Source organism: Pseudochaenichthys georgianus, chromosome 13, assembly GCF_902827115.2.
Source record: "Pseudochaenichthys georgianus chromosome 13, fPseGeo1.2, whole genome shotgun sequence".
Lineage (NCBI taxonomy): Eukaryota > Metazoa > Chordata > Actinopteri > Perciformes > Channichthyidae > Pseudochaenichthys > Pseudochaenichthys georgianus.
The window spans coordinates 41,960,958-41,974,222 of record NC_047515.1 but is presented as its reverse complement, the minus strand read 5'-3'; the positions used below and the strand labels follow the sequence as shown (position 1 = coordinate 41,974,222).

Here is a 13,265-nt window from a genome sequence, read left to right as displayed (position 1 = left end):
TCTTGAACCGCCTAATAGAATGCTACAATCGAAAGACATGGATCTCCTGACAGCCGTCCAGCTGGCGAACTCAGCCACTGAGTGTGCTGCGGGACATATACAGAAACCGAGTTCGGTGCGCTATGGATAAGTGTGGAGCAGCAGAGGACACGACTGACCCGCCCCAAAGTAAGAAGAGACGCACAACACAAAACACAACTCTACAAGATTACGTTGTAGAGCAATCTACTGGAGCACGGCTCGACCAGGACGAAACAGACTGGCACGACGCTTTGGAGACTAAACTTGTAGAAGCCGAGTCTGTTGTGGCCCGACAGTTTCTTCGCGCACAAATGGAAGGCTCTACGCCCCCACTAAAACACTCCTCACCACCTTCCACCAGACCCTGGAAGCCATGCCGAGTGTCACAGGGGCATTTAAGTCGGCCTTAACTTCCGGGGCCTCCGCCGCTACCTGTGAGAACTCGTCTTCAGCCCTGAAAAACATTTTCAGTGACCAGCGACGGAGCATGCTGCACCAGCGGGAAGCTCACCTTATTCGACTCGGGTTTGAAAAGGACTTGACCAGGAAATGCAGGGATGAGTGGAAGGACACTTGGCTGAGGCGATTCCATTCTTCAGGCAAACGGCGTCTCCAGCTTTATTAGCATAAAGTAGTAAGTCATGTTTGCATGACAATATGTCAGTCTTACTGCGCCACATTACGCACTGCATGTGGCGTCGCGTCGCTCCCTCTGTAGTATTATGTTTGCTGCTCCGGTCGACGGCGGCCCAAGCAAAGCTGTTGCTGTTATGTTTTTATTTCAAATGTGTGTGTTAAGGGAAATGTCCTCAGTTGTTGTTGTTATATATATATATATTAGCCTATGTCTATTCTGTACTCAAGCTCACAAAGGGATGTCATGTTATTATTAGGGTTGCCAGAAACTGACCATGATCAAAATCGATTATTCGGCAGCCCTGGCGAATAATAATCGATTATTCGACTCCCCCTTTACTTCCTTTGGACTTGTATGTTCGAAGTAGTTCCACAAGGAGGAACTATTTTTACCTGCCGGCTGCCGCTTTGTTCATCTTTAGTCGCACGTGTGAGGGAGAGGGGGGTGGGGGTGGTGTGCAGAGCGTGCTGCAGCAGCAGTCCGCTCTGCACGCAGGCTTCCTCCAAATTTACAGTAAAACAAACTGGTGGTGTGACCAATGGCCATTTACAATTATTAATACTATTACTATTATTAGCATATATATATTTATATATATTTTGGTTGAAACTAAGCCAGAAAAAGAAAAAAAACATAAATAATAAAAAATATATATAAATAATAAAAAAAAAATATATAAATAAAATCGATTTTTAAAAATAATATTCGATTATGGAGACTGTAACGAATATTCGAATAATCGAATAATCGCTGGCATCCCTAGTTATTATTGTACCACTGTGAGGCACTGAAGTGTGATGTGCTACTGAAGGACGCAGGCTTTCGTCATATGTACATGAGGGTGTGTTCACCTGATGCACATTCAGTCCAGATCTATATGTGTTGTTGTTCTGAGTTAGCTCGGCTGAGCGAAAAGATGCACCTGCAGTGCATAGGAACATAAACCATGCCCAGGGCGGGCTAAACAGTTCATCGTCTCCGTCTCTACTATTTCTCTCCGAGTGCAGCGATGAGGAAGCTGCCATCCTTAACCAGCGTGCCTTGCTCGTGATTTACCGGTGTCTGTGCTGCCACGCACACAACGCTTCAAAGTTTCTATGGTGCCCTTTATTTGTGTATGTAGTATTTGCGATAAGTGTGCGTCTTTACGGGCCCGCAGCACGTGACGGTTTTGCGGGCCCTCCCATGAAAATCATAGGCCCTCCCTTTAGATTTGTTCTGGCGCCGGGTCTGAAGCCATATGTGCGGCTTTCACACCAGCGCTTTTCCCTTTCTAGCTCCGAGCGGAGCTTTTCTGGTTCAGCTCCGGTTTCCCTCTTCTGCTCCCGCTCTGCTCACACCGCCTAGAGCTGCTGCGTCACAACGTCACCGTCTACGTGCCTGCTTCATCAAATCCAAACCGCGGAAATCCCTCACATCGACAACAACAACAATGGCCGATTGAATTGAAGCGCTGTTCGCTTTGGTTATCCTCTTACGAAACGACATGGAAGGCATCGGACGACTTTACAAGGGACGACTTCACTTGGAACTTTACAAACATCACATGCGAAATGCAAGACTTCTTTGCGGTCTTCAGCATCGACTTCAACCCGCCTCGACGTAAGAGAGACGTAAGCGACGCCGCCTCTTAGCTCCGAAGCTCTTGCCTCGAGACCGACAATTTTTTGGAGCTGGAAGTGAACCGGATTCCGGAGCTAAGAGGCTCCGCGGTGTGAACAGGAAAAACCGGTACTTTCCAGCTCCGAGCCGCAGCTGAAAACGCGTTGGTGTGAAAGCGGCATATATAGTGTGATTTGCTGATTATTTTTTACTACAATTTATATACAAATTAGCAAGTTTCAGATAAGGGGAAATGCAGCTAACACAACCTCAACTTCATATTTATTTGTATGATTTTTAAAGAAACGTATGCTTAAAAATGTAAACACTTTTATAGTAAAAAATGATTATTTCAGCGAGTTCTGCATGTTGCCTTTTGATTAGGTTTTTGTGTTTACATTATTGCATCAATTGATACAGAACTTTGTTGAGCATTCAAATCCTTCCACACACTTCGCTCTGCTTCACTGCCATAATCACCCAGGCTTTACAAACTCACCCAAATCACAGCTTAATCCGAAAATTAGCCACAGCAGGGCGACATTAATCCTCACATTAGCCCCACTACTTCAATTCACTGACACTGTGTCTCTTACCTCAGAAGTCTCCCAAACCGATACGGATCACTTGCCGCTCTGAGGATCAGCCGATTCCCCGCCACAAGAAACCAGTTGAACCTGATCCTTGCTAGAGAGCCACACCTGACGAGCCAGCCCAACTCGTCTCTGAACAAACCCTAGCCGTTATGGCAGCAATGCAAAAACACTGACTCTAATCTCTTACCTTAAATAGTGAGAAATGTGACGCTGCAATATAGTTGCTCAACGGGCGTCTTTATGCGATTACAAGGCGCTTTGCAGGCAGCCTCCACTCTCTGGATTAATTGAATAATATTGTGACATAGTGTATGCTGTGGTGGGGTGAGCCTGTGTGTGTGCGTGTGCGTGTGCGTGTGCGTGTGTGTGTGTGTGTGTGTGTGTGTGTGTGTGTGTGTGTGTGTGTGCGTATCATTGCTTCCTTAAGAGTCTGTGTGAATGGGGCCTTTTGTTTGCAGACGTCATCTTTCTTCCACTCACTAAGCAGGCCTGGCTTAGTGCAGCAAGTTCAACATGGCCATTGTGGTGCAACACACGACTCAGACTGTGTGTGTGTGTGTGTGTGCGTGTGTGTGTGTGAGAGAGAGAGAAAGAGAAGTCGTATTTGGCTGGTTAATGTATGTGGGGGTGTGCAGGAGACCTTTACAGCAGTGGAATACCAATACATGTGTACTTGTACTTAAATAAGATATTAAATGCAGGACTCTTACTTGTAGCACATAATTTTGTAATTTAGTATTTATTTTTTATTTAAAGTGGACCTATAATGCTATATTTGAAACATATATCGTAGGGCCATACCTATACAAAACATGTCTGTGAAGTTTTTTTTTCAAATTACCAATACCAAACAGATCACCCATTGTAGCCATCCCTCATACTGCTCATACCCCTCTTTGAAGCTCTGTAATGGCGCACTTCCACCATGGCGCAGAGAGCGGTTTAAGCATGCCGTGTCGTCCCCGTTTTTGGTATACGTTTCCACTTGGCCTAGTTCCGGCCCGGGGCTACCTTTTCACCTTTTTTCTGGTCCAACTAAATCGTGGTTCTAAGGCCAGGAACAACCAGGCTGAGTCGGGCTGAGTGTGCTAAACTAGTACAACAAGATGAACATATTTGACCGTGATTTAATTGTAATACACGTTTCTAAATGATGCCGAAGTAACAACACTCTGATACCGGTTAGTAAAAACCATGAGTTAACGCTTTGAGTCCGCAGACAGACGGCAGAGAAAACCCTTTTAAAATGCGTGTTTTCTGAATGGAGATCAGCTAAGCTAACGCTGTATATGCTCCGACCGTCCACACTCACAGCAACGGCCTCCAGACATAAATAAACCAGAGACTGTATTCTCCATGACACAGGCAGTCTGTGGTTTGTACTTGTTTCACTTCTGTCTAGTTTCTGAACAGATATGAAGAGCTGTGAGCTCTGAGCGCTAAGAGCTAACGGCTGATGTTGGTTTTCTGAAGATGACGTCACGGCTCCGCCTACACTGCGTTGCTATAGTAACTACCCCAGTTCCTAAACTGTAATGGAAGGGCAGCATAAAGTGAGCCGGGCCTAATAAGGCCTAACCAAACCGTACTAAGTCGAGCGTGGCCTGCGGTGGAAATGCGCCATTAGAGAAATGCGGATCTTGGGTCCTTAGCTTGAAAAAAAAGAAGAAGAGGAGGCGGAGCTAATGCCTGATCAGAATTCTCCCGGAGATAAAGTTAAATTCTGCTGTGATAAAACGCCATCCTGTTCTAAACCACATCAAGGATTATTTCTGAAATGCTTTTTCTCTTGCGGGTTTATCACAAGGTGAGTTCTTTTTTTATGTCCTGCTTTTTAAACACATGCTCTCTCCAGGTTAGCTCTGAGTGTTAGCGAGGCTTTGCTAATGTAAACAAAGACGAGATTACGTCCAAAACACGCATTGTTTCTGATAGCAACGTTCTGTAGATCCGCTGCCGATTTGACGTCGGTTCGGATGGAATCTGTATCCGCTCGTTGTACACCCGTTTTTAAAAGATTTGGGTACGGAGGAAAAGAGAGAGGGTTTTATTTCCTGGCGCTGCGTGAGTTCCCCGACGCACCGGGGACACATAGTGATGTAGAGAAGACATCACAAAGTGCATTTTGCATGATAGGTCCCCTTTAAGTAAAGATCTGAGTACTTGTCTTGCTGTGTTAAGTGTATAAAGGACCAATAAGGAGGTACATCTTGTGTTGTGAAGGATACACATACACACAATCAGTGGTGCAAATTAACAAAGTACATTTACTCAAGTGTTGTACTTAAGAAACACTTTGAGGCAGTTGTATGTAACCAAAGTATTTTCATTGAATGCTACTTCATACTTCTACTCCACTACATGTTGCCGGTGCTTTGCTCAAGGGCACCACGGCAGGGCAGGAGGTGAACTGGGACCTCTCCAAGTAGAAGTCCACACTCTATATTTAGGTCTGGTTGGGGACTTGAACCGGCGACCCTGCGGTTCACAGTCCAAGCCCCTACCGACTGAGCCACTGCCGGACCTTCCGGCGCAGACTGAAAACTCATCTCTTTCGACTCCACTTCGAGGATAGAACTACTAACAAAGCACTTATATACTAACAAAGGACTGGCTTCTCTAAAGCCAGCTGAGTAGCACTTGAAATGTTTGGCTCTATGAAACCTGATGTACTTTATGATTCTGTTTTCTTCAAGGTTGTATCTTCTTGGTCGAACGCACTTACTGTAAGTCGCTTTGGATAAAAGCGTCAGCTAAATGCAATGTAAAAAATATTGTGACATCCTGAAAACTCCCGCAGGCAAACTAATTCCTTATTTCTCTTCTCTATTTAAACATGAGCTAAATCAATAAAAAAAAGTATTGGATTCAGTTCAATTTAAGTGGATTTTTCTACAGTAAAAAAATAAATAAGGAAAGTTTTACTCTTTTGCTGCTGACTCTAGAATATCACCATAATAATGACGCCTTGTGTTTGCCTTGGTTGCCATTCTGAAATATGGTTTCCAGTGTGTGTGTGTGTGTGTGTGTGTGTGCATGCGTGTTCTAATCACATCGGACCATCTCTGCAGGACAATAGCATCTCTTTGTGTAGTTTACTATCGGCACTGCATCACTTGATTATCGTTGCTGCAGTACCGTTCACTTCTGCCGTGTAAATAGATTTAAAAAGTGGAGAGCAGCTCCGGTTTGTTGAGGCGACGGATTTGTGGTTCTGGTGTTTGATTTAAATGTTTAAAACACATGACGTTATAACATGTTTCCTACCTTTCAATACTGCAAGGAGCGTGTTTTACTAAATGCATATCAAAAGGAATAAAAGCTCATGTAAAAAAGAGAATACTGGATTACATGCCACTAATCATAAACTAGTATTGAAATTCAATCTTGATAAAGAGAACAAGAGAAACCCACACATTGTTGGTTTATGATTTCATGATAACAGTACAGTGTTCTCAGCAGTGTGTGTGTGTGTGTGTGTGTGTGTGTGTGTGTGTGTGTGTGTGTGTGTGTGTGTGTTGTGTGTGTGTGTGTGTGTGTGTGTGTGTGTGTGTGTGTGTGGTGTGTGTGTGTGTGTGTGTGTGTGTGTGTGTGTGTGTGTGTGTGTGTGTGTGTGTGTGTGTGTGTGTGTGTGTGTGTGTGTGTGTGTGTGTGTGTGTGTGTGTGTGTGTGTGTGTGTGTGTGTGCGACAGATGTTCAACTATGAAGAACCACATTACGGCGATGAAGTAAGATAATGACCTATTATATCAGATCGAATATAGGAATAGCTAACATTTGAAACACCATATACAGAAAAATACCCAGCTTTTTTTGATAGCAGTGAAGAATATGAATTATTATATATATATTGAATTAACTTTGATCCAGCTGATAATTCTATACCAAGTAACTACCGTGTTGCATCCCTAACAACAGAAAATACAATCTGCAACACGGGAAGTACAACTAGCCATAGTACAGTGTTAAAATACTGTAACAAGTAAAAGTCCAGCATGCAACAGTACTCAATTAAGAATTAAATATAGGCTATATTACATTGTGGTATTATAATTTTAGATGCATTAATGTGTTCATATATTTCATGTTGAGCTAGGTAAAGGCGGTATTAGAATTACTTATACTGCTGGGTAGTTAAGATGCATGATAACACATCGATTTATCAAATTAATGAAGTACACAAATATAGATATAGCATAACCTGATTAAAGTTATTTAGAAATGTATTTATACTTGAGTTCATTTTTATGTATTTATAGAAGGGCCATGCATACAAAAACATTAATCTCAGCAAAGAGAAGAGATGCCATATTATAGCTAATAGCTAATTTCCATCTGTGGTCCTCAGACAGGTTCACAACATTCAATAAACACATAACATTGCATGATCTCTATCACTCAAATAATTACAACGCCTGATTTAAATTCAGCTTACGAACATAACACTTAGTACACTTCAAATACACTTAAATAAAATATCTAAGATATAGTATAACAATACAGTTTAAATGAAAAAACTCAGATTACAGTGTAATTAAGTCAATGTTAGTTACTTTCCACCACTGTATTTATGTATAACTTAGAATTGAGTCCAACTTTCACAATCTTTCCTCGGGGCGTTCAGCTCCAGCATCTGACTCACGCGGGAATAAAGTAGCATCACAAAAACATTTCGATGAATGAGAAATAAACTCACCGCTCGGCTGCAGCACCACCGGCTCTGAGCTGCTCTCCGCAGACCGGAAGTGACAATCAGGAATGGGGGGGGGGGGGGGCTTCATTATGATTGGACTCGTGGAGGTGGCGCGTGCTGAGCTGAGGGCCGGGCCCAGCTGGAAGGAGGCTGACTGTACCGCGGGTTACTATGGGTTACTGACTGTCACAAAGAGCTGATGAGTATGCGCGCGGGCCGGCACTTACTTGTGCAACCATATGAACGCGCAGGCAGTCATAAAAACACCTCTTCAGAATCAGGGAAATGTAAAGATGAGAAATGAAGACGAAGACATTTGTTACACTGTTTATATGTTCTGTTTTATTTCTATTTTGAGACGTTTACATTTTAGAATGGTTATTTCTACTTCTGTGCAATGCCTTGTTTTTTATGCTGCTGCAACGCAAACAATTCCTAATTTGCGATCAATAAAGTACTCTTATCTTATATTGCCTAAATCTTAACGACAATGCTGCACTTTGAGCCAACTATAAGCGATGATGAACTTCCCTAAATGCGGATCATATACAAGATTATTATAGAAATATGTTGCTTCGTGCAGCTGCGTAAACACATGCGTCCCTTCAAAAAAGATCAGCTGTGAACTAGGGAAGTGTCTGAGGCTACGCCATTATTCATCTAGCAGCTTCATTTTACAACCAGTCTATGTTTTGCTTTAGTTTGCGAAATTCAACAGTGGTGGTTCTGCCTCATTTCACTTCAACAGTGTGTGAGCTGCAGAACACGTGTAAGCATTAAGCAGCTCGACACTGCCCTCTGGTGGTTGGAAAATACCTTTTTACGATAGAAACATCGACAAGAACAATACAACTTGGCTTTCAGATATTTCATGATTTACCCTTAGGAGCAGGTGCATACAAAACACAACATAAACAAAAATACATTGAAAAGGGCTAAGGCTTTTTATGTAAATCATATTTACGGTGGCCGGCAGCAAACACGGAACAATGGCCCAAAACGCATACATAAGCAGGAAACAGCTGTCAATAATAAAATGAAAAACAAACAAATCCTGACAACAAATACAACAAAAAAACGCTGCATTTACAGAAATTATGCAAACTAAATACAACACACATACCCCAAACGCAACCGAAAAACGCTGCAAATACAAAAACACATACAAACCACAAAACACACAGTGCTCCAGGCCTCTAGGGGGCGCGCTACGTAGAACAGATTGATGTCTGACCAGACATAGAGGCGAAGTCCCGCCCATCTACTTCCGGTCCATGGGACCTTATTTCTGAAAAATGATGTATTGAAGTCAATGGAGAGAGAAAACATATTACACATATGATGTTTGTCAATCTTAAAAAATCATTTCCATGTCAAAAAAGTCACAGTTTGTCGTAAAACTGTTGAAATATAAGACTATGAAAAATACGCAACTAGAAAGACTACAAATCCCAGAGCCCCGGTCCCGCATGCTGGCTCTCACGAACCGACTAACTCCCCTTGTGTGTGTACACAGCTCTCAACGTGCCCAGACTTGGAGTGATTTTCTCCTCTTTTAATACTTTCCGCCTCGTTCTGAGAGAAAGAAGTGAAATGTTTCAATGTGACGGCCGTCTGGGTGTGTGGTGCGAGACGGGAGATGTAGTTCATTGAGCGGTTTCACACAAAGTGTTACTTCACAGTTTTTATTTTTTTGACTTGTAAAATTATCTTTTAAATTGACAAACATCATGTGTGTAATTCGTGGCACAATTCAAACGGGATCGAAAGATAACGTTTCTCTCTCCATCGACTTCAATACATCATTTTTCAGAAATAAGGTCCCATGTGCGGCTTTCACACCAGCGCTTTTCAGTTTCTAGCTCCGAGCGGGAGCTTTTCTGGTTCAGCTCCGGTTTCCCTTTTCAGCTCCCGCTCTGTGCACACCGCCCACTGGCGCCCCAGAGCTGCCCCTGCTGCGTCATGACGTCACCGTTTACATCGCTGATCGCTCACCGCTCACAACAACAACAACTGCGTCGGGTCGATGATCGTGTTGCTTTTAATCACACGAAGCCAGAATAAATTAAATAACGACTTCTCCAACCTTATGCTTTGCTCCAGAGTGCCGTGGTTCATTGTTTATTAATGTGTTTCTGCAGCATTTACCGACCGCTGCCGTGCTGCTCTTCCACGGGAGTTTATTCTCCCGCAGCGGGACCTGCTGCTGGTGCTCGAGGCTCTGCTCACGACCATTTGAGCCTCTGGAGCTCTCCTCCCTGAAAGCACTGTCATGGAACACAGCGTTGCCAAAAGAGTGTCTGAGTTAACCGCTCTGTCGGTGCACCCGAGCTGTTTAATAATCCAGGGGGACCAAAGCGGGCGACACTCAGACCGAACCCCTCCTTTGTAGCCAAGAGCCTAATGAGTGTGTTCAGGTCGAGGGCTATTCAGTTGGGGGGGTTTTAGTCTTCCCCCCCATAGTGGGGTGAGGGAGGCTAAATTACACCTCCTCTGCCCGGTGCGTGCGTTGGTCAATGCCAGGCCCCTTCATTCAGTTGTATCTCTTGGACATGTCTGGCTCCTTTGTAGCCGGTGCTAGCTGTGGCAACACAGGACTGGTGAGGAGGGAGAGGGGGGCTGTGGGTCAGTGGGCATCTTACCCCCTCCCCGGACGTGACGCGCACATGGGCCCATAGGGGCTGGAGGACTCTTTTTCCCCCTGCCTTAAGACAGGAGGAGGGAATCCTCCACGTTATGGCACACCTCCGCGGGGTAAGCGCGTCAGGGTGTGCTCCGCCAGCCTCTTTCTCTCCACGGTTACGACCGAGGGAGAGGTGTGTGAGGCACAGCGGCTGTTAACCAGAAAGCCGGTCAGAAACATGGAGCGGTGTTGTTGCGGGACGACAGTGCGTATATACATCGGGCTCCGAAAGTCCCTGCTCTTTCGAGCGGCTCTTTTGTGAGAAAAGAGCTATATGTCTGATTGGCTGGGCGGATTGCAAACCACGCCCCGTAAAACTCCCAAAAGGTTTTGTGAAGCCGCCATTTTATTATCCTCGCATTAGCATTATTAGCATTAGCATTAGCCCAGCGCAGAAACGCAGAGAGACTAACTTATGGCAACACAAAATAAAACATGGGAGCGGTGGAGATGAGGAGGTGTCGGCGTTCTGGCGATTTACTCGGAAGGCTTCAGTAGAAGCTGCTGGGACTCCCAGCAGCTTCTACTGAAGCCTTCCCCAACTCCGGGGACTTCCGGCCGGGGACTTTGGGCGGCAGTATACGCCGTGAAGTGGTTTGCGGCCTGCCAGTAAACCCAAAGCAGAAGAAGAAGAAGTGACGTCAGCGGCTTCATTTGCCTAATCCTCCCTCAGGGACTCATTCCGGTGTGAACGCGATCTGTACTTAGTTCATGAGAACTAAAGAGTTCTCATGAACTAAGTTCGCATGAACCTTTGTGGGAAAAGTACCGCAGTGTGAACGCGGCTAATAGTTCCCCGGAAGTTCGTGGTGGGACATTTGAATGCATGATTACCGGAGATAAAACTACGATTTTTGGTAATAAGTAGTGAATAAAGGTTTTGATTTGCAATATTTATACAACATATCGATGTGTATGTAGTTACATCAATATTTGAAAAGGTTAAATTTGTTAATATTTGAGGATTAAGATAAAATAAGAAGTACTTTATTGATACCCATTTGGAAATGTTTGCTTTGCAGCAGCAAAAGACAAGGCATTGCACTTAAGACAGTTAAAAGACTAGAATTAAACAATCCAAAATGTAAACATCTCAAATAGAAATAAAATAGCAGAAAATATAGATAGTGTGAACAGCTATCTTACCTGTTAACATACATGTTAGGCTAACGTTGCCTTGGTTACAGAGCCTGTTGCTGTTGTTTATTGCTTTGAATTGTTTAAAACAAATATTATCTTCTTAAACTGAATGGTAGTCAGGAGCATCACTTCCTAATGTTTGATATATTTAGAGGGAGGGGAGGAAGGTTTCAAAATTCAGATTTAGATTCATCTAAATTCATCGAAATGGAATTCAATAAACATTGAATAGCATGCATGCAGTTTGTCTGAGCCTTTTCCTCTGTTGTCCGGCCTATAGTCTCCCCCACGGTTTGCTGTGCTGCCGGGGGATGCTCCAAGCGCTCAGGGAAAGGAGTACACGTGTAAAGTTTCCCCACTGACACAGAGAGGAGCAAAGAATGGCTGGCTCAAGTCAGCAGGAGCAATTTAACTATCACAAAAGACAACAACAGCAACAACATATGTGAGGTAATCATATTTTTCACAAAACGAAGACCACACCATTGGGAAGCTTAACGTCTGTTTAATACAAATAAGGAACAGGGAGAGGCTTGCAAAGCTCTGGGGGTTGAGACTCAGGTGCAGGGTGAGGGTCTCATTGAATCCCCCTGGGGTTCTGGTGCTGAGAGAGGGAGACAGGAGAAAGGGTTAGATACATCTAGCAACCTATAGGATGGGAAATTGCTGACCTATTTTAAACGTACCTTGTGTTTTCACTCTCACTTAAGTCCCTCTCCCTTTGCCATCAATCCAACATCAGCTGAGCTGCAACATAATACAGACCGGTAATAATCAACAGAATCACAAAGACATGATATGACTCTGCTAAAAACACTCACCCATAAATTATGTTTTTGTTTACTGTTTGGAAGTCTCAAATATCCACTCTAAATCCATATCGATAGCGATGTATCACACAAATAGCTCTCTTCCTTATTATTGTGTAAATTAACTATATTATACTAGCTTGAACTCCAAAATGGATCTCCTCATTTCACCACCCCCACCCACTACAATCACACGCCCCAATGTTATATTTAACTCATATGTAACTCCCTCCACCCGGATAAAAGCACGTTAAGAAGCCCCTTTTCTCTAATTCCACAACGTTGGAGGAAATAACATCAGGAGAATGGATTAATAGGCTGTTCGTGGTTAACGTGTGTTGCTAACTTTATCCGGCATTCTAGCCTAATCTGTAATCTGTAAACGTTAAATATACTGATTGAAGGGATAATCCACTAACATCCTTTAATACACATGTGTAGTTAATTTGATTCAGATGTTCTGATAATATCTGCAATATAAATCTTTAAACGTCTTCTTACCTTTAAAAGTCCATCACGAACGGTCTATTATGCTTTAACCATAGACTGCTAGCCGCAGATCCGCCATTGCTGTAAAAAACTGGTCCATTGGAGTGAACGGAGATGTCGTGACTCTTCTATTATATGGCTCTGGGCCCGCCCAGGGGCCGGCTACGTCTAGGAAAGTCTAGGAAAGTCTTGCATGGATAGGATACATGGGAGTACCCATAGAGTCCAGTAGAGGGCTCACCTGTGCTTATATGACAAGGGTTACCATACGTAACCCGACGTTTCATGGTGATGTGTATTACCTAAACATGTATTTACCTTGTCTTACAAAATATATTGCTATATAGATTGTTACAATATCTTTAACCTGTTAAGCCCGAGAGACCCCGGTACCGGGGCCCTCCCGCAACATCTTGCAGGAAACAGTGTCTGAGGGCATCTTAACATTTACTAAACTATGAATGTTTTATATCCATGTAACGGGAAGAAACTCATCTAACTGATCATTTTTTTTTTTTTTTTTTTTTTTTTAAACCCCACAATGCTAACGCTGAGCCTCTGAATTAGCAACGAGCGAAAAATGCTAACAGATTAC

The 13,265-nt window shown here is 43.5% G+C and overlaps 1 protein-coding gene across 3 annotated transcripts in view; it reads right to left on the bottom strand.

Moving 5' to 3' along the window:
* acsl3a (acyl-CoA synthetase long chain family member 3a) overlaps positions 1-7,604 on the bottom strand; it is an 81,503-nt gene extending 73,899 nt beyond the window's left edge. For 2 of the 3 annotated variants that reach the window (XM_034098122.2, XM_034098124.2), the window contains exon 1: positions 7,553-7,604. The gene's annotated coding sequence lies outside the window, so the exon portion shown is untranslated. Of the gene's footprint in view, positions 1-3,043; positions 3,086-7,552 lie in introns of those variants that run through there. The other variant, XM_034098123.2, reaches the window with a different exon arrangement.
* Between the last annotated feature and the right edge of the window lie 5,661 nt (positions 7,605-13,265).